Raw genomic sequence first — 19193 nt, 5'->3', positions numbered from 1 at the left:
TATTTATGGATATTCTTGGGCATTTTGTCTTTTAAGCTACATAGAGGCAATATTGTTTGTTTTCCAGCCAAAGCCTGGAATATGATGATGATGTGAATTGTGTTTGTGTATATGTGTAGTGGAACCCTGGTGGCACAGTGATTGAGCATTGAGGTGTTAACCAAAAGGTTGGCAGTTCAAATCCACCAGCTGTGTCTTGGGAGCCTACGGGCAGCTCCACCCTGTCCTATAAGGTTGCCATGAGTTGGAATTAACTCAGTGACAATGAGTTTTTTTTTAAGCTAGTGTTTAAATAGTAGCTCTTGCAAAGTAGGATTTTATAAAGACTATCTTTATACCACATGGCAATTTCTCCTTCCGTATTAATTTCAGGACAACTCGAACATGGTTATCAAAAATCAGAGAGTTGCCATATAAAAGTGTCCTTACTGTGTCATATAGAGAAATATGTACTTCTGGTATCAGTGGGAGCTATTTATTATATTTTTTCATTAAAATTGGTTATCTTTTTAAAATAGAGAAGTGGGATGCAATTTTTTTTCCTTCTGAATAGATGAGACTTTATCTCATTTTAAGACAAATAGAGTTTTGAATGAGGTGTTATGGAACATCTGAGAAAAGAGGGATTATTGTGGCTGAATGCAATTTGAGAATAATGGAATCAGTATTATTATTTACACTGGGCATTGAAGTATGGAAATATTTTTACTTCTTTGTTAGCACTTCCATTATTATTACTTGTATCATGCACATTTCTGCCTTCCTGGCTGGGGCCAGTGCCTCCCCCAGGTTACATATAATCAGAATTTTATGCCATTGACTCGGGTCATCTTATATATAATTTATTAAAAAGTATCATTTCATATACATTTTCACTAGAAAGTAGTGTAAACTTAGTGATTAAGAGTCAGACTGACTGGTATTTTATCTCTGCCCTGCAATTTAGTAGCTAACCTTGTGCCAGTTATTCAGTCTTTATGAAACTCAGTTTCTTCATCTGTACAATTAGGTAATAGTATCTATCTCACAGTTTTTGAAGATTAAATGACTCAGTGTATAGAAAGTGCTTAGTCCAGGGGCTTACTATTATGTTCAATGTTCGGTAAATGGTAGCTGGAAACCGTGGTGGCAGAGTGGTTAAGAGCTATGGCTGCTAACCAAAAGGTCGGCAGTTGAAATCCACCAGGCGCTCCTTAGAAACTGTAGGGACAGTTCTCCACTGTCCTGTTGGGTCGCTATAGTCAGAATCAACTCGATGGCAACAGCTACCATCATCATTATTATCATCAATAATACTTTTTTGAGTGAAAGAAAAAATAAACCCCTTTGTTTTAAACCAAAGCTGTCACTAAATTTATCTTTTGATGAAATTAATCTTTTCTTGCATTCTCCCTCCCTTTTATTTCTTGACCGTATTTTCCATATTTATGCTTACTGGGAATTGGGGAGGGAAAGGACAGCTTGGAAAGCCCTTTTCCTCCCGTGAGCTGGAGAAGGCATTCCTTAATGTATAAATCTGGAACACACTGGTATAGCCTGGGATTATTCCATGAGTAAAACATCAGCATATACCCACATACTCCAATTAGCCTTACCCGTTCTCTGTTGTGTTTCGCATGTATTTCTCAATAGCTAGAAGCTATATATAGGTTGGAAGGATATTATTTTGACCATATATTGCATATGCTTTAGACATCATGACTTTGACAAACTTTAGTTTTATTTGAAATTTATTTCTAAATGTTTATTTCCCAGCTCCTTTATTACACCTTCAGAATGTGCCTACCAAAACACCAAACCAAACCCAGTGCTGTTGAGCTGATTGCGACTCATAGCGACCCTATAGGACAGAGCAGAACTGCCCCATAGAGTTTCTAAGGAGTGCTTGGCAGATTTGAACTGCCGGCCCTTTGGTTAGCAGCTGTAGCACTTAACCACTACACCACCAGGCTTTCCAATGTGCCTATATGTTTGTTATATTTTTAGCCAGTAGGAACGAATGAGTAACGTTTCCAGTAGAACAGCCATGTTTTCAATTCATGTTTTAATTCAGGAAGGCAATACAGATGTGAAATCCAACCCTCTTGAGATACAGACTTGAGTTAAATGTTTATGTTTTTCTCCGTGTTGTTATTTTGAAATTTTGTGTTTGCGTGTGTATCAGCACATTGGTTAAGCTTGTAACTGCAGAGCCAGAGCACCATTTTCGTTAACAAACACACTTTGGGAGAAGAGTTGTTGTTAGGTGCCGTCGAGTCGGCTCCGACTCATAGCGTCCCTACAGGATAGAGTAGAGCTGCCCCATAGGGTTTTCAGGGAGCAGCTGGTGGATTCAACCTGCTAACCTTTTGGTTAGCAGCCGAGATTTTAACCACTATGCCACCAGGGCTCCTGGGGAGAAGAGTAGCACCACACAATGTAGAGGATATATTCTTTTCATCTTGTACACGGGCTTACATTAACTTCTTTCTCTTATTGCCTGCCTGCCGTATAGCATTGTGTGGATTCAGCTCCTATTTGTTTTATATCCCGCAAAATAGACCCATGATGGAGTATAAAACCACTGTCAACCTGGACAGAAACATGCCATCTCCAAATATGTGCCCCAGCTGTAAAAGAGCAGTTTACTGTGCCCCTGCCCCTCTTAGTCAGCTGTCACCTGCAGTTGCTGATTTTTCTTTTGTTTACATTCTCCTAGGTTTTGTGATCTGATATTCTATTCTTTGTACTCTTACTTCATCTGGTTCCTTGATGTTAATTTTTATGTAACTCCTGTTACTAAGGATAAGAAATTACTTTTCCACCAAACAATTGCTCTATTCTGAAATGAGAATTCAGAGGAATTCTTCACAGGTTGAAATATTAAATTAAAAAAGATTCGAAAGCAGGTTTTAAAAAACAGATTTGTTAAAGAGAGAGCTTTTACTAAAAGAAATTAAAAAATTACCACTGTTTAGTTTATGATATAAAATACTGTGAAGTATAAAGTTGTCATACTTATAGAAAATTGGTGTTTGTTTAAAATAGGAATCAAATTTTTTAAATGTATATTTTATAGAGTAGTTGCCTGAAAATATATGTTTTTAAAATTTACTCTGATATGATTAAGGCTAATGTGAATTGTGAGCAAATATTTTTATGACGCTTAATTTTGAGCTGCTGAACTGAAAACTTACCGTAATTTACTGAAAAGTATGATTTGTAAGAAGCTTTTTCTTCTTTCATTTCCAACATACACATGAAAAGTGTAGCCTGCAGTAAAGTTTTAATTGCTATCGCCTCCGATAACGTTGTTTTATTTTGGCCTCCTTTCTCTTAGAACATTTGTCTCAGGGCTTTCCTGTTTTGCTACTAATTTTATCACCAAAACTAGGTGACTGTAGCTTTTCCTACAGTATTTTGACATATATTCTAGTTGTTCCCAGTTAATTGTGTTAGTGTTTGTCTATTGCATTTAGCAAAGTAAGATTATTTTCCAGTTCCACAGAGCTCAAAAGTTGTCTTAGTTATTATTATTTTGGTTTGTTTCATTAGGGGGCAGTAGAGCTCCTTGCTTACCTAACGTTCTCTGGCATTTACAGTGTTATTTGAAATAACATTCAAAATAACTTGTAAAGTCTGTAGCAGTGGGAAATACTAAATGTTTACATTCCTAATCTGTATATAACAATAGAGTTCTCTTGTTTCCGTTAACAAAATTAATGCCTATTGATCAGATATATACAGAACAAATAAATGAAATCATCATGATTTCAGCATTTATTAATTTGAATATGTTCATTTGCCAAAATGAAATTTATTAGACAGCCTTCTACACTATGGACTTTTCTGTCCATTCTGTTATATTCTGTGTAATTTCTTTATGAGAAAAAAGGATAAAATTATCTCCAAGACTTGCATGGCTCTATTAGGTTATAGTGGAACTAGTTCCAGGCTAATCAGAATCAGTTGAAGTTCTTATTTGTAAAGAATACCAATGTCATATGTCACAAATGAGGGTAGTTTTACAGTGACAACACTTAAACTTTGAAATTAAAAAAAAAAAAATACAGATATTTAAATTTTGCTCTTAATCTTGCATTCTTGCATTTTGTTCAGTAAATTTGATGTTAAAGACAAATATAGTCAGTCCCTGGGTTACAAACATCTGATATAGGGACAACTCCTACTTACCCTTTAATGTTATGTAAATTTTCCCTCACTTTGAAATAATTGAAACAACCCCTACTTGCAACAAATTCTTACCACAGTCACCTTCACATGCATCTTTTAAATCATTGAAAAGGCTTCGGGTCTTTTCTTGCACTAAAGTAAGGCTAAATAAGAACCACATGCACCTGTTCTGACTTTAAAAACCTACAAATTTCACGTAAAGACTTACTTAGACTTAAAAGCACATAGGAAAGGATCATGTTCATAACTTAGGGATTGCCTGTAATGTTTTGTGATACAGAGATTGTAAATATATTTTGTTTGCAGCTGTTCCGTCTCATTTTGAGCCATGCCATTTTGAGAAGAAACAGCTGTAAACATCCATTCATAATCGGAATGTGAAATGTACAAGGTATGAATCTAGGAAAATTGGAAGTTGTCAAAAATGAAGTGGAACACTTGAAGGTTGCTATCATAAACATTAGTGACCTAAATGGAGTGGTATTGGCCATTTTGAATCAGATAATCATATAGTCCACTATGCCAGGAATGACAAAACGAAGAGGAATGGTGTTACACTCATTGTCAAAAACAGCATTTCAAGATCTATCCAGAAATAAAACCCTGTCAGTCTAGGATAATATCTACATGCCTGCAAGGAAGACGGGTTAATATGACTATTTATTCAAATTTACGTATCAACTACTAATGCCAACGATGAAGAAATTGAAGATTTTTCCCAACTTCTGCAGCCTGAAATTGATCAGACATGCCATCAAGATACATTGATAATTATTGGTAATTAGAAACAAAGAAGGGTCAGTAGTTGGAAAAATTGGCCTTGGTGATAGAAACTGGAGATTGTATGATAGAATTTTGCAAGGCCAACGATTTATTCATTGTAAATACCTTTTTTCAAGAACATAAACGGTGACTATACACATGGGTCTCGCTGAATGGAGTATACAGGAATCAAATTGACTATGTGGAAAGAGATGATGGAAAAGCTCAATATCATCAGTCAGAACAAGGCCAGGGGCCAACTGCAGAACAGTTGCTCATATACAAATTCAAGTTGAACATGAAGAAAATTAAAACAAGTCCACGAGAGCCAAGGTACAACTTTGATTATATGCCACCTGAATTTAGAGACCATCTTAGGAATAGATTTGACACACTGAACACCAGCGACTGGAGACCAGACAAATTGTGGGATGACATCAAAAACATCATACTTGAGGAAAGCAAAAGGTCATTAAAAAGACAGAATGGGGCGGGGGGGAGGACACCAAAATGGACCTTAGAATAGGCTCTGAAACTTGCTTTTGAATTTGGAATAGGTAAAGTGAACTCAAGAAATGATGAACTGAAAGAGCTGTACAGAAGATTCCAAAGGGCAGCTCGAGAAAACAAAAAGTGTTAAAATGAAATGTGGAAAGACCTAGAGTTAGAAAACCAAAAGGGAAGAACACACTTGGCGTTTCTCAAGGTGGAAGAATTGAAGAAAAAATTCAAGTTTCCAATTGCAGTATTGAAGGATTCTATTGGTAAAAAATTGAACAATGCAGGAAACATCAAAAGAAGATGGAAGGGGTACACAGGCACTGTACCAAAAAGAATTGGCCAATATTCAGCCATTTCAGGAAACAGCATATGATCAAAACCAATGGTACTGAAGGAAAAAGTCCAGGCTGCACTGAAGGCATTGGGGAAAAACAATGCTTCAGGAATTGACCGAATGCCAATTGAGATGTTTCAGCAAATTGATGCAGTGCTCAAGGTGCTTACTCATCTATGCCAAGAAATTTGGAAGACAGTTGCCTAGCTAACCAACTGAAAGAAATCCATATTTGTGCCCATTCCAAAGAAAGGTGATCCAGTGGAATCCAGAAATTATTGGACAATATCATTAGTATCATGTGCAAGTAAAAATTATGCTGAAGATAATTCAAAAAATGGCTCTAGCAGAACATCAACAGAGAACTTCCAGAAGGTCAAGCCAGATTCCCAAGAGAACATGAAATGAGGGATATCATTGCTAATGTCAGATCTTGGCTGAAAGAGAATACTAGAAAGATATTTACCTATGTTTTATTGACTACGTAAAGGTGTTTGACTGTATTGATCATAGCAAATTATGGATAACATCGCAAAGAAAGGGATTCCCAAAACACTTAATTGTGCTCACGTGGAGCCTGTACATAGACCAAGAGGCAGTTGTTCAGACAGAACGAGGGGATACTGGGTGTTTTAAATTCAAGAAAGGTATGCGGTGTGCATCAAGGTTGTAGCCTTTCACCATAGTTATTCAAAATCTGAGAATCTGGACTACATGACAGAGAATGCAGCTTCAGAGTTGGAGGAAGACTCATTAACAGCCTGCGTTAGGGAGATGACACAACCATGCTTGCTGAAAGTGAAGAGGATTTGAAGCACTTACTGATGAAGATCAAAGACCATAGCCTTTAGTATGGATTGCACCTCAACATAAAGAAAACAGAAATCCTCCCAACTGGACCAACAAGCAACATCCTAATAAATGGAGAAAATATTGTAGTTGTTATGGATTTCATTTTACTTGAATCTGCAATCAACACCCATGGAAGCAGCAGTCAAGAAATCAAACGATGTGTTGCGTTGGATAAATCTGCAGCAAAAGACCTCTTTAAAGTTTTAAAAAGCAAAAATGTTACCTTGAGGACTAAGGTATGCCTGACTCAAGCCGTGGTATTTTCAGTTGCCTCATATGCATACGAAAGCTGGACAATGCATAAGAAGACCTAAGAAGAACTGATGCCTTGGAATTTTGGTGTTGGTGAAGAATATCGAAGATACCATGGACTGCCAGAAGAACAAACAAATCTGTCTTGGAAGAAGTACAACCAGAATGCTCCTTAAGAGCACGTCTCAGGTACTTTGGACATGTTAATCAGGAGGGACCAGTGCCTAGAAAGGACATCATGCTCGGTAAAGTAGATGGTCAGTGAAAAAGAGGAATACTGTCAGCGAGATGGATTGACACATGGCTGCAACAGTGGGCTCAAACATAGCAACAATTGTGAAGGTGGCACAGGACTGGGCAGTGTTTTGTTCTGTGGTACATAGGGTCACTATGAAGTCAGAAGTGACTCCTTGGCGCCTAACAACATCAAAATATTTTGTACATCTTTTAAGATTATATCCCATTCTATGTTTTTGAACCAACTGGGATAAAATCACCTGGAGGACAGAAATTTCTATCATGCTAACATTAAGCTGGGTCCTACTCCAGTTATAGAAGGTACTTTATGGACAGGTAGTTATGATTTTGAGTGAACTCAGGACTTTCTAATACCAATTTCATTAGTGAGAGGTCTTCATTTTTATTTCTGAAATTCATGACAAATTCCATTTTGATTTGGAAAAAGGAAAAAGAAAACTTTTTTCAGAACTGGATACGATATTACCTTGTTTAATCTTCAAAGCATCTTTTCCAGGTAGGAATTATTATTATTCCCATTTTGTAGAAAGATGGAGAAATAGAAACACATAGAAGTTAAGCAGTTTTCTCGGGTAATGCAACTAATAAACATCAGAGCTAGGTTTTGAAACTAGACAATTTTATTTGAGTCATGTGCTGTATTCATAGATAAGATACTGTTTTATCTATTTAATAGTTGAGTAGTTGATCCTATAATAGGTATATGTGTTGTAGGATGCCGAAAGCTATTTTGAGATCCAGTGGTTGATTTTTATTTTTTGTTCCTCAGAAGATTATAGTTATTTGGATTCTAAATTTCCTCTATTCCTTTTATTTGATTCAGTTGAAATAATTTTACAGTTTTAGCCAAATGAAAGAGACTAACATACACTTTTATACAGGACATGTAGTCATATATTTTGATGTTGTCATGTCAGTTTATTCAACAGAGGATGCGTTTATTAACAAATTTTGTTTTAGGGACTATATGATACCATCAATGTTGATGTCTTCTGAACAAAGAAATAGGCTTTATCACTGAAAAACAAAATAACCTTCCTAGATCTTATTTATGACAGATTTCTCAGGGAGAAAGAGAAAAATACACTTGCTACTCAAGTCATGAATTCTTGTTATAGAAATTTAAAATATTTTAGTGCCCTAAGAAGTGATGTTAGATAGTTTATAAAGAAAATGTTGTACAGTGTACTTTGGTGAGTAGCGTCTGGGGTCGTAAAAGCCTATGATCGGCCATCTAGGATACTCCACTGGTCTCACCCCTGCGGGAGAAAGGAAGAATGAAAACAAGAAGATACCAGGGAAAGATTAGTCCAAAAGACTAATGGACCACATCTACCACTGCCTTTATCAGACTGAGTCCAGCACAGCTAGATGGCGCCTGGCCACCACCACTGACTGGTCTGACAGGGGTCACAATAAAGGGTTCCGGACAGAGCTGGAGAAAAATATAGAACAAAATTCTAACTCACAAAAAAAGACCAGACTTACTGGTCTAACAGAGACTGGGGAAACCCTGAGAGTATGGCCCCTGGACACCCTTTTAGCTCAATAATGAAGTCACTCCCGAGGTTCACCGTTCAGCCAAAGATAAGACTGGCTTATAAAACAATGAGACTAAAGGGGCACACCAGCCCAGGGACAAGGACTAAAAGGCAGGAGGGAACAGGAAAGCTGGTGATTGGGAACCCAAGGTCAAGAAGGGAGTGTTGACATGTCGTGGAGTTGTTAACCAGTGTCATAAAACAATATATGTACTAACCGTTTAATGAGAAACTAGTTTGTTCTGTAAACCTTCATCTAAAGTACAATAAAAAAAAAAGTGATGTTAGTATTGACTGATCTGGAAGAACCATCAGATTTTTCTGAGCCATTCTCCTGAGCTGGTCTGGATTTTCCAGATGTATTTTTATTACTTTAATCTGTATGTGAGTATACTTCAGTATATCCCCTAGATAATTTAAGTTTATTTTTCTATATTATAGCTGTTATACATGTTTATGGTGGAAATTTTGAGAAATATAGAAACAAGTAAATTAAAATCAAGTATAATTTCAACACTTATAACGCTGTTTTGCAATATGACCTTTCAGTTGTTTTTTCCTATCTATCTGTTAACTTATTGTTCATTTTTAAAAATAGCAAAATGTTCTTATTTGGCTTAGGAAACAATTAAAAGTTTTATTATTGTTCAGTACTAAATATAGCTATGTGAAGACAATCGCATTCATCAATCAGATTTTTTTCTTCCCAATAAATAGTAATTGTTCCTTTTTCTACGATATGATTTTATCTTGTGGGCTGAAGAGAAATTCTGTAAAGTTTTTGGACTTTTATTCCTTATTGTAATCAGTAATTTTATAAAGTAAGCTTTGTCTACAGCCGTTATATATCAAGGTAACAACTTTCATTCATGCCATTTAGGCTGGTTAGTCAGTGTTCAAGAAGTTTTTAAGTCAGGTCAGTGGATTTTCTTCCCAAGTGAATTGGTTGTTGAATATTACGTGTCTTTTTTTTGTTGTAGTTTTTTCATAATATGGTTTTTTTTTTTAATTCCCTAAGCTGTATATGCTTATTATAGAAAACTTGAAAATAATAAATACAAAAAAATAAAAGTCATAGACTTATTACCAGATGCAGCCAAAATATTTGATCTATTTTATTTCAGTGGTTTTTGTTTTCTGTGCATACTTTTTTTCCCAGTATGATCAGATGACTGGTTTGATTTTGTGTTCTGCCTTTTTACTTAATTCTGTAAAAAAACACTTTTCCCTATTTTTCAAACTCATCACTAAGATATTAAATGTCTGCATCATATTTTGGCGTTGTTCCTCCATTGTCAGTGAGTTTGTTTCCATAATTTTGCTAACTTTTTTAATGTTTTGTGATAAACATCTTTGAGAGTATATACTTAGTAGGTACTCAACAAACATACATTGAATGATGAATGAATGATAAATGAATAAAGCTTCCTTGATATTACGGTTATTTCCTAGGAATATAATTACTGAGTAAAAGGAGATAAACCCGTAAATTATCTTTCTCTGGTTGTGGAAACCCTGGTGGTGTAGTGCTTAACAGTTTGGATGTTAACTAAAAAGTCAGCAGTTTGAATCTACCAGGCACTCCTTGGAAACCCTATGGGGCAGTTCTCCTCTGTCCTGTGGTGTTGCTATGAGTTGGAATCGAGTCATCGGCAATGGGTTTATAGTTGGCCACATGCTTTTGAAAAAATTTTGGAACATGCTCACAGAAACTCAGAGGTTCCATTAAAAGGATTTGGTAGCTTCTGGAGAAAAGAATGATACTACCACCTCATAAACAGGTTCTTTGATAACTACTTAGTTACATTGGATAATTTTAGGACACCAATGAAAAGCTGATTATTTGTAATATTATAGAGTACACTCTTATAATTTTTTATTCCATTACTGTTCAAATTAAACTTTCATTATATGTGTTTTTTCTTATTATGGAATATGTGGAAGCAATCTGATCACTCTGCTAGTTACAGAAAATAGAAGCAACCTTTATATGTTAGATAATTGCCCAGATACTTTAAAAACAAAACCTGTTTCTTTGGGAATGAAATTTATCTAAATATTCTAAGGCTTTGTGACTCTAATTTTTGATTCTTGATTTTGTTTTTTATCCTTTTTTAATGTGATCAATTTCTGAATGATCATATCTTTAAAGCTATGGTATTTTCTAAATGAGAAACTTCTTCAGTTTCATATATGTTTTTAGTTCCGTAATTATGTGACTTTTGAAATATAACCTTATGTTTTGAAGTGTATTGAAGTTTTCAGATCATAAGTATATAGCTCATTAGATTATCACCAAGTGAACACATCTGTGTATGTGTGTATTTATGTTTTTTTTCCACATTTCAGACTGCCTAATGGAAAGTCTATATTTATCCATGATAAGACTATATAAGCTAACATTAGCTAATTAATTAATGTACTATAATAGTTATCTAGTGGTGCTACCATACAGAAATACCACAAGTGGATGGCTTTAATAAAGAGAAATTTATTTTCCCACAGTCTAGTAGGTTACAAGTCCAAATTTAGGGTGTCAGCTCCAGGGGAAGGCTTTCTCTCTCTGTCGGCTCTGGAGAAAGGTCCTCGTCATCAATCTTCCCCTGGTCGAGGAGCTTCTCAGGTACAGGGGTCCTGGGTCCAAAGGACGCACTTTGCTGCCGGTGCTGCTCTCTTGTGGTATGAGGCCCCGAACTTTCTGCTTGCTTCCCTTTCCTTTTATCTCTTGAGAGATAACAGGTGGTACAGGCCACACCCCAGGGAAACCCCATTTACCTTAAATCAGGGAGGTGATCTGGTTAAGAGTGGTGTTACAATCCCACCCTAATCTTCTCAACATAAAATTACAATCACAAAATGGAGGACAACCACACAATACTGGGAATCATGGCCTAACCAAGTTGATACACATATTTTTTTGGGGGGGGACATATTTCAGTCCATGACAAGTAGTGTTATACTACTTACTTTTGACGTGCTAAAGCAAACAAAAAATGTGCGGTAAGTTTGATAGAGTTTAGTATTTATTCATGTGTAGAAAATGATAAAAGGGTCTTGCAGAAGAAAATCCTTTAAAAAATTAGCCAGAAAGTTCATGCATTTCAAAATTAAAACATTAACTTTTTACTATTTTTTTCTAAAAATTCCAAAGTAAGACAGTATTACCTTTGCTTGTCTTTCCTAGCTGTAGACCCTCGAGACTTCAAACTCAGGTATATATATGTTATTTATTATTGTAAACTTTGCAGTCCAGGGGTATGTGATAATTGTAGAATTCCTCAAACAGAATGTGATTAGAAATACCTTTACACTCTGATATATTTTTGTGGATTAGAAATGACAGTAATAGAAGTGAGTGATTTAAGCATTTTGAAATAAGAGTGCTAAGTTACTTAACAATAAACAACTCAACAATAATTTTTTAAGGGTTTGAGTTCCATCCAAGAAATATTTACTGGAATGTACTGTGTGTGAGATACTGGGCAAGATATCTTGATACAGACAAGGTTTTATTTTCCATCATGGAGCTCATCATCTACCAGGGGATACATATTTTAAGCCAGTAAGTATAAGTATAGTGACTGTTACAAAACAGGGAGTACATGGAGCAATGGAAACTGACAGCAAAGAATTAGACACCAAGAAGGCAGGGGTGTTATTCCAGATGGAGAAATGTATGTGAAAAAAGGTTTATCTTAGGGCATACTGAGTATGAGGTACCTGAGATGTTTAGATGATTTATGTCCAGTTGGCAGTTGTATATACAAGTCTGGGGCTTGGGAAAAAATTATAAACTAGAAATTGAGATTTGGAAATCACGGAAATCTAGATTATAATTTCAGTTACGAGACTGGAAAAGATTGCTTAGGGAGAGAGTATAGAACTCTACGAACACTATATTTAAAAGGTAAGTAGAGTTGGGGGAGGAGTCCCTGGGTAGTGCAAATGGTTTATGTGCTCAGCTGCTAACCGAAAGGTTAGAGGTTCAAGTCCACCCAGAGGTTCTTTGAAAGAAAGGCCTGGTAATCCAGTTCTGAAAAAGCAGCCATTGAAAACCGTATGGAGCACAGCTCTACTCTGACACACATGGGTTCGCCATGAGTCAGATTTGACTTGACAACAACTGGTTGTGATGGTGATTGGGAAGAAGCTAAAAGAAAAGAGAGTTTCTTGGAGGTGATTAGTATCAAATGCTGGCAACTAATAAATGGGAGGAGAGGAGGGGGTAAGGGAGAAGGGCAAGGGGTACTAATATAATCCTCACAGCTGTGAGTTAGGTACTAGTATTTTCCCTATTTGTAGATAAACTGAGGCTCAGTCATTAAGCATCTTGCCCTAAATCGGAAATGAGAAAGTGATGGAGCCTCTCTGATTCCAAAGCTTACACTTATGATCACTATATGGTGGAAAAAATGAGTTTAGCAACATGGAGGTCATTGGTCATTACTGTGTGGGGCAGGAGATGGAAATGTTTCAAGATGGAGGACAGTATTGAATGCTATTGAGAAGTCAAGAAAGAGAAGAATGGACATGTGACAGTTGGGTTTGGTAAAATGGAGTTCTTTGATGACTTTGACAATTGTAACCTCAATGGACAAGAAGAGAAGGAAGCCTGTCTAGAGTACATTGGAGAAAGAATATGAAGAGACAATAGAAACAAGTATATACACAACTGTTGCAAGAAGCAGAGAAATAGGACGGTAGCTACAGAGGAATGTGCATTAAGTGATTGGATATATATTATTAGAGGACGTTTATATGCTGATGCCAAAGATCCAGTGGGGCAATGATGATGCAGGAAGGAGACGGATATAATTTCCTTAAGACAGTGAGAAGATAAAATATCCATAGCACAAATGGAAGGATTGGACTTTGTTGGGAGTGAGGACATGTCATCTGTCATAAAAGGAGAGAAGGAAGAGTGTGGGTTAGGTGGGTAATTTTGGTATTGGTAAGAGAAGGTTGTAAATGTCTGATTGCTTCTGTTTTCTCAATGCAGTCATCAGCTTGGGGGAGTGAAAAGGCCTAGGAGGTTTGAGAAGAGACAAGAAAGTATGAAATAGTCATTTTGGAGATTGGGAAAATCAACAAAGTAGTTATTTTATGGTATTTAACACTGTTATCGAACAGTGCTGATTGCCCACTTGAGATTCTATGAGAAGGTTGTGTGTTTTTCTTCATCCATTTTAGTTCTGGTGCAGATGTGGAGTAGTTGGAAAATTGAGTTTAATCAGGATTTCTTCTTTGCCAGGTGTGAAGGGTGAGAGGGACAAGGGGGTTGGCTATGTACACAAGGGAGTGATTTTAGTGATTGACTATAGAAACTAAATTGGGTCTGGTGGAAAGTGAGGACATGCTGGTGGGGGCGGGTAGTGGAGAGTGAGAAACTGATGGGAGAAAGAACTGGAATGCTAGCCATAGCCCCCCTAGAGTAGTTTGTGGTACAGAGGAGGCATAGGTAGGCACATTAGTTCCAGGATCACTCAGGGATTTTCTATTTTAATCTTCAGGCCTCTGTTGCTTGGTCAGGTGTGTAGTATATTTAAGATGAGGAAGTGGATCCATTAAAACCTAGTGTCAGGTCTACTCTGAACTCTCTTCCATGAGGTTGGAAACTGAAGTGGTCTAATGATGTGAAAATTTTCTCCATACCTTAGGAGTCCTTTATGTGTAGCCAGTAGACTACTCCTTGATTTGAAATGGATTGTTAGAACAGTGTTGTGCTTTATCTTACCTCTTATCCTGCCCCTTGCTACTAGCAAAAGGAAGAGACAGCATTAATATGATCTAATTTTTACAAACTCTGATAAGTTGCTTGTTTCAGAGAAATTTTGATTCCTATCAAAAATCAAAGCAAAGATGTCACTTTGAGGACTAAGGTGCTCCTGACCCAAGCCATGGTATTTTCAGTTGCCCATACATATACGAAAGCTGGACAGTGAATAAAGAATACTGAAGAATTGACGCCTTTGAATTGTGATGTTAACAAAGAGTATTGAATATACTATGTCCTGCCAGAAGAACAAACAAATCTATCTTGGAAGAAGCATAGCCAGAGTGCTCCTTAGAAGTAAGGATGGTGAGACTTCATCTCATGTACTTTGGACATGTTATCAGGAGGGACCAGTCCCTGGAGAAGGACATCATGCTTGGTAAAGTAGATAGTCAGCAAAAAGGAGGAAGAGACTTAGTGAGATGGATTGACACAGTGGCTGCAATAGTGGGCTCAAACATAGCAGCTGTTTTGAGGACGGTGCAGGACCAGGCAGTGTTTCATTCTGTTGTTCATAGGGTTGCTATGAGTTGGAACTGACTCGATAGCACCTAACAAGTATAATCAGTGAAATAAGCTATACGCAATTTTTTAAATGCCATATTTTGTGTTTTTCTTTATTTTATTGCTGGGAATGTACATAGCAAAACATATACCAGTAAAACAGTTTCTACATGTACAGTTCAGTGACATTTCATAAATTCAAGTTGGGTAACTATTCCCACCCTTCTTTTCTGACTTATTGCTCCCCCATTAACATAAACTCGTTGCCCCCTAAAGTTCCTGTCTAATCTTTCACTTTGCTGTTATCAATTTGATCCCATATAGGTGGTTCTTAAAAGAGCACGGTGTTCAAGGCAGACTTTTTTTTTTTACTAGTTAAGTTGAACTATTGTTTGGTTTTAAGAAGACTTCAGGGGATGTTTTTGGTTTAAGTTTTAAAGATTATCTCAGTACAGTCATTTCAGGGGTTCGTTCAGCCTCTAGTTCCCTAGAAAGTCTGGAGTTCATGAGAATTTGAAATTCTGTTCTACATTTTCCCCTTTCTGACCAGGATTATTCTATGGAATCTTTGATCAAAGTGTTTGGTAATGGTAGCCAGACACCATCCAGTTCTTCTGGTCTCATGGCAAAGGAGGCAGTTGTTCATGGAGGCAGTTAGCCACACATTCCATTTCTTCCTCATATTCCTGACTCCTCTTCTCTGTTGTTCCAGGTGAATAAAGACCATTTGTTGCACTTTGAATGGCTGCTTGCAAGCGTTTAAGATCCCAGACACTACACCACAAACTAGCGCTTAGAACAGAAGTGCCAAACATGTTATTAGGTCAGTTAACTGGGATGTCCCATGAAACCATGACCCTAAACGTCCAAACCAAGGAACTAAATCCCATGAGGTTGGTTGTACATAAACAGCCTCAGGAGCTACCCTATTTTTTTTTTTTTGGTCATTGTAAATATATGTATCATTCAGCTTCTTACAGGTGTGCACCTTATTGACAGCAGTTACAGTAATCCGCTGTGCAACCCTACCCTTAATCATTGCATTTTTTCTGTTACTGTAAACAGAAGCTCAGTACTCTGTAAATGTTTTGTGTTTTTAAAAATTGTTTTGTTATCTGGAGTTTATATAAATTTTGCCTGCACTCAATACCTGTGCTGTAGTGATTGTTATGATTAATCACAGCATATAGCTGACAAATTACCTATACTGGACAAAGAATAAATGTAATATTAAGTAAATTTATAGAAAGAAATATTTTTGTTTATAAATTTTTCATTTTCAAGGGATCTTGGTTTTATCTTTTATTCTTTTGCACTTTTCTAATTTAATTTCACTTTAAGTGAAAGTTTATAAATCAAGTCAGCCTCTCATACAAAAACTTACATATATTACGCCTTGCTATGTACTCCTAGTTGCTCTGCCTCTAATGAGACAGCATACTCTTCTTCTCCACCCTGTATTCCCCGTGTCCATTCAACCAGCTTCTGTCCCTCTCTGCCTTCTCATCTTGCCTCCAGACAGGAGCTACCCACACAGTCTCATGTGGCTACTTGAGCCAAGAAGCTCACTCCCCCCCCAGTATCATTTTCTGTCTTATAGTCCAGTCCAATCCCTGTCTGAAGAGTTGGCTTTGGGAATGATTCCAGTCTTGGGCTAACAGAAGGTCTGGGGACCGTGACCTCCGGAGTCCTCCTAGCCTCAGTCAGACCATTAAGTCTGGTCTTTTTATGAGAATTTGAGGTCTGCGTCGCACTGTTCTCCTGCTCCCTCAGGGATTCTCTGTTGTGTTCCCTGTCAGGGCAGTCATTGGTTATAGCCAGGCACCATCTAGTTCTTCTGATCTCAGGCTGATGTAGTCTCTGGTTTATGTGACCCTTTCTGTCTCTTGGATTTATAATTACCTTCTGTCTTTGGTGTTCTTCATTCTCCTTTGTTCCAGGTAGGTTGAGACCAATTGATGCATCTTAGAGGGCTGCTTGCTAGTGTTTAAGACCCCAGATGCCACTCTCCAGAGTGGGCTGCAAAATGTTTTCTTAATGCATTTTGCTATGCCGGTAGACCTAGATGTCCCCTGAAACCATGGTCCCCAGACCCGTGCCCCTGCTACTCTAGCCTTCGAAATGTTCAGTTGTATTCAGGAAACTTCTTTGCTTTTTGTAACCATCACTTTTAACAAATTACTGTTTCTTTTCCCCTAATTAGTAAAATGGTTCCCAAATGAATATAGAGGAGAAGAATACCACTTCCTTAATTACTAATATTGCTTTGTAGGCTACTTGAACTCCCTGTGGGATTTTTGGCCTCTGTTTTCACCAACAATGACCTTTTTTTATAGAGTATATACTCTGAAAGAAGAAATCTACCAGGCTAGTATGGCAGTGTGCCAATTATAGATTTAGTTTTCTATTATATGAAATCATCTTGCTTTCAAAGCAGCATCCTTAATTATAACACTTTGTATTTACTTAGCAGCTTTCAGCTACAGGGCTCAAAGTTCTTTACAAATAACGAGCCTCCAAATGCCCTTTGAAGAGGAATACCGTAACCATTTTTTGTTGTTAAGAGACGAGGAGGATGTCATTTCATTGTTAATGCTAATAAGAGAAGAAATACTTTGATAAAAATATGCTGTAGTTACTGCATGATCTTTTTTTAAAATAGACTTTATTTTTTAGAGCAGCTTTAGGTTTATGGAAGCCCTGGTGGCGTAGTGGTTAAGTGCTACGGCTCCTAACCAAAGGGTCGGCAGTTTGAATCTGCCAGGCGCTCCTTGGAAACTCTGTAGGGCAGTTCTACTCTGTCCAATAGGGTCGCTATGAGTCGGAATCGACTCGATGGCACTGGGTTTGGTTTTTTTTTTTTTTAGGTTTACAAGAAAATTGTACAGAAAGTATAAAAAGGTTCCCACATATCCCTTCTTCCCCTACACGCTATTTCTCTTATTAACATCTTGCATTTGTGTGGCACATTTGTTACAATTGATGAACTAATATAGATACACTATTATTAACTAAAGTTTATAGATTGCATTAGGGTTCACTCTTTGTACAGTCTTAAGAGTTTTGACAGATGCATAGTGTCATGTGTCCAGGATTGTAGTATCATACAGAATAGTTCCACTGCCCTAAAAATGCCCTGTGCTTCACCTATTCATCCTTATTCATTTCTTGCCCATCTCCCTGTACCCCTGTCAACCACTGATTATTTTGGTGTCTCTATAGTTTTGCCTTTTCTAGAATGTCATATATTTGGAATTACATAGTATGTAGCTTTTTCAGACTGGCTTCTTTTGCTTAGCAATATATATTTAAGATTCCTCTATGTCTTTTTTTTTTTTTTGCTGAATAATAATCTCTTGTATGAACATACCACAGTTTGTTTATCCATTCACCTATTGAAGGATATCCTGGTGGCTTTCAGTTTTGGCAATTGTGAATAAAGCTCCTTTAAACATTTGTGTGCAGATTTCTCTGTGGGTATATGTTTTCAGTTCATTTGGGCAAATACCTAGCAGTATGGTAAGCCCGTGTTTAGCTTTCTAAGAAACTACTAGAACAGGCTATACCATTTTGTATTCCCACCAGCAGTGAATGAGGGTTCCTGTTGCTTCACATCCTTGCTAGCATTTGATGTTGTCAGCATGGTCTTACTTCAGAATGAGAAACCAAAAATTGTTCTACCTCATGTGAAAGATAAGTTGGTCAAATTTTTACCACCATGTTAATTTGGATATTTGGTCTACTTTTTTTTTTTTGTAATGTGTATCCTCCTATTTTGATTCTAAAGTATGATGAAATATGAAAATGGTAAACAAGTACCTAAAGTAGTTTGAACTGTTTAAATTTATTAAACCTTTTTTGTTGCGGACAGACGAGTAGACTACTTGATAGATTCCTTAATTTTGAGAGTGGGCATGGTGTATCCAGCTACTCAAAAGTTACATAGGAATCAACTCCTTAGGTATTTTAGGTTAGCATGGTGATAACTATTTAACGATAAGACTTCTGCCACCAATGAGTGTATTTATGCTTTTTTTTTTTTTTTTTTGATGGCACATACACCCTTTATAAGTAAAATATTACTTGATTTCATATTTTGGTTGTATGCTTCTCAAGAGTGGTAATCTTTGGAGATGAGGAAATACTGTGGAGGTTAGAATACAAAACAGATTTTAAAATAACTTAAGATGGATCCTAATAAAAGTAATTCCTAAACAAAATAGTCCCCATGTCATTTTCTATG

At 36.8% G+C, this 19193-nt stretch overlaps 1 protein-coding gene across 3 annotated transcripts in view; it reads left to right on the top strand.

The window, feature by feature from the left end:
• COMMD10 (COMM domain containing 10) overlaps positions 1-19193 on the top strand; it is a 265137-nt gene that overhangs the window by 92860 nt on the left and 153084 nt on the right. The gene's annotated exons all lie outside the window — the stretch shown is intronic.

This window comes from Loxodonta africana, chromosome 2 (genome assembly GCF_030014295.1).
Source record: "Loxodonta africana isolate mLoxAfr1 chromosome 2, mLoxAfr1.hap2, whole genome shotgun sequence".
NCBI lineage: Eukaryota > Metazoa > Chordata > Mammalia > Proboscidea > Elephantidae > Loxodonta > Loxodonta africana.
The sequence above is the reverse complement of the archived record's forward strand: the minus strand, read 5'-3'. Positions and strand labels throughout refer to the sequence as shown.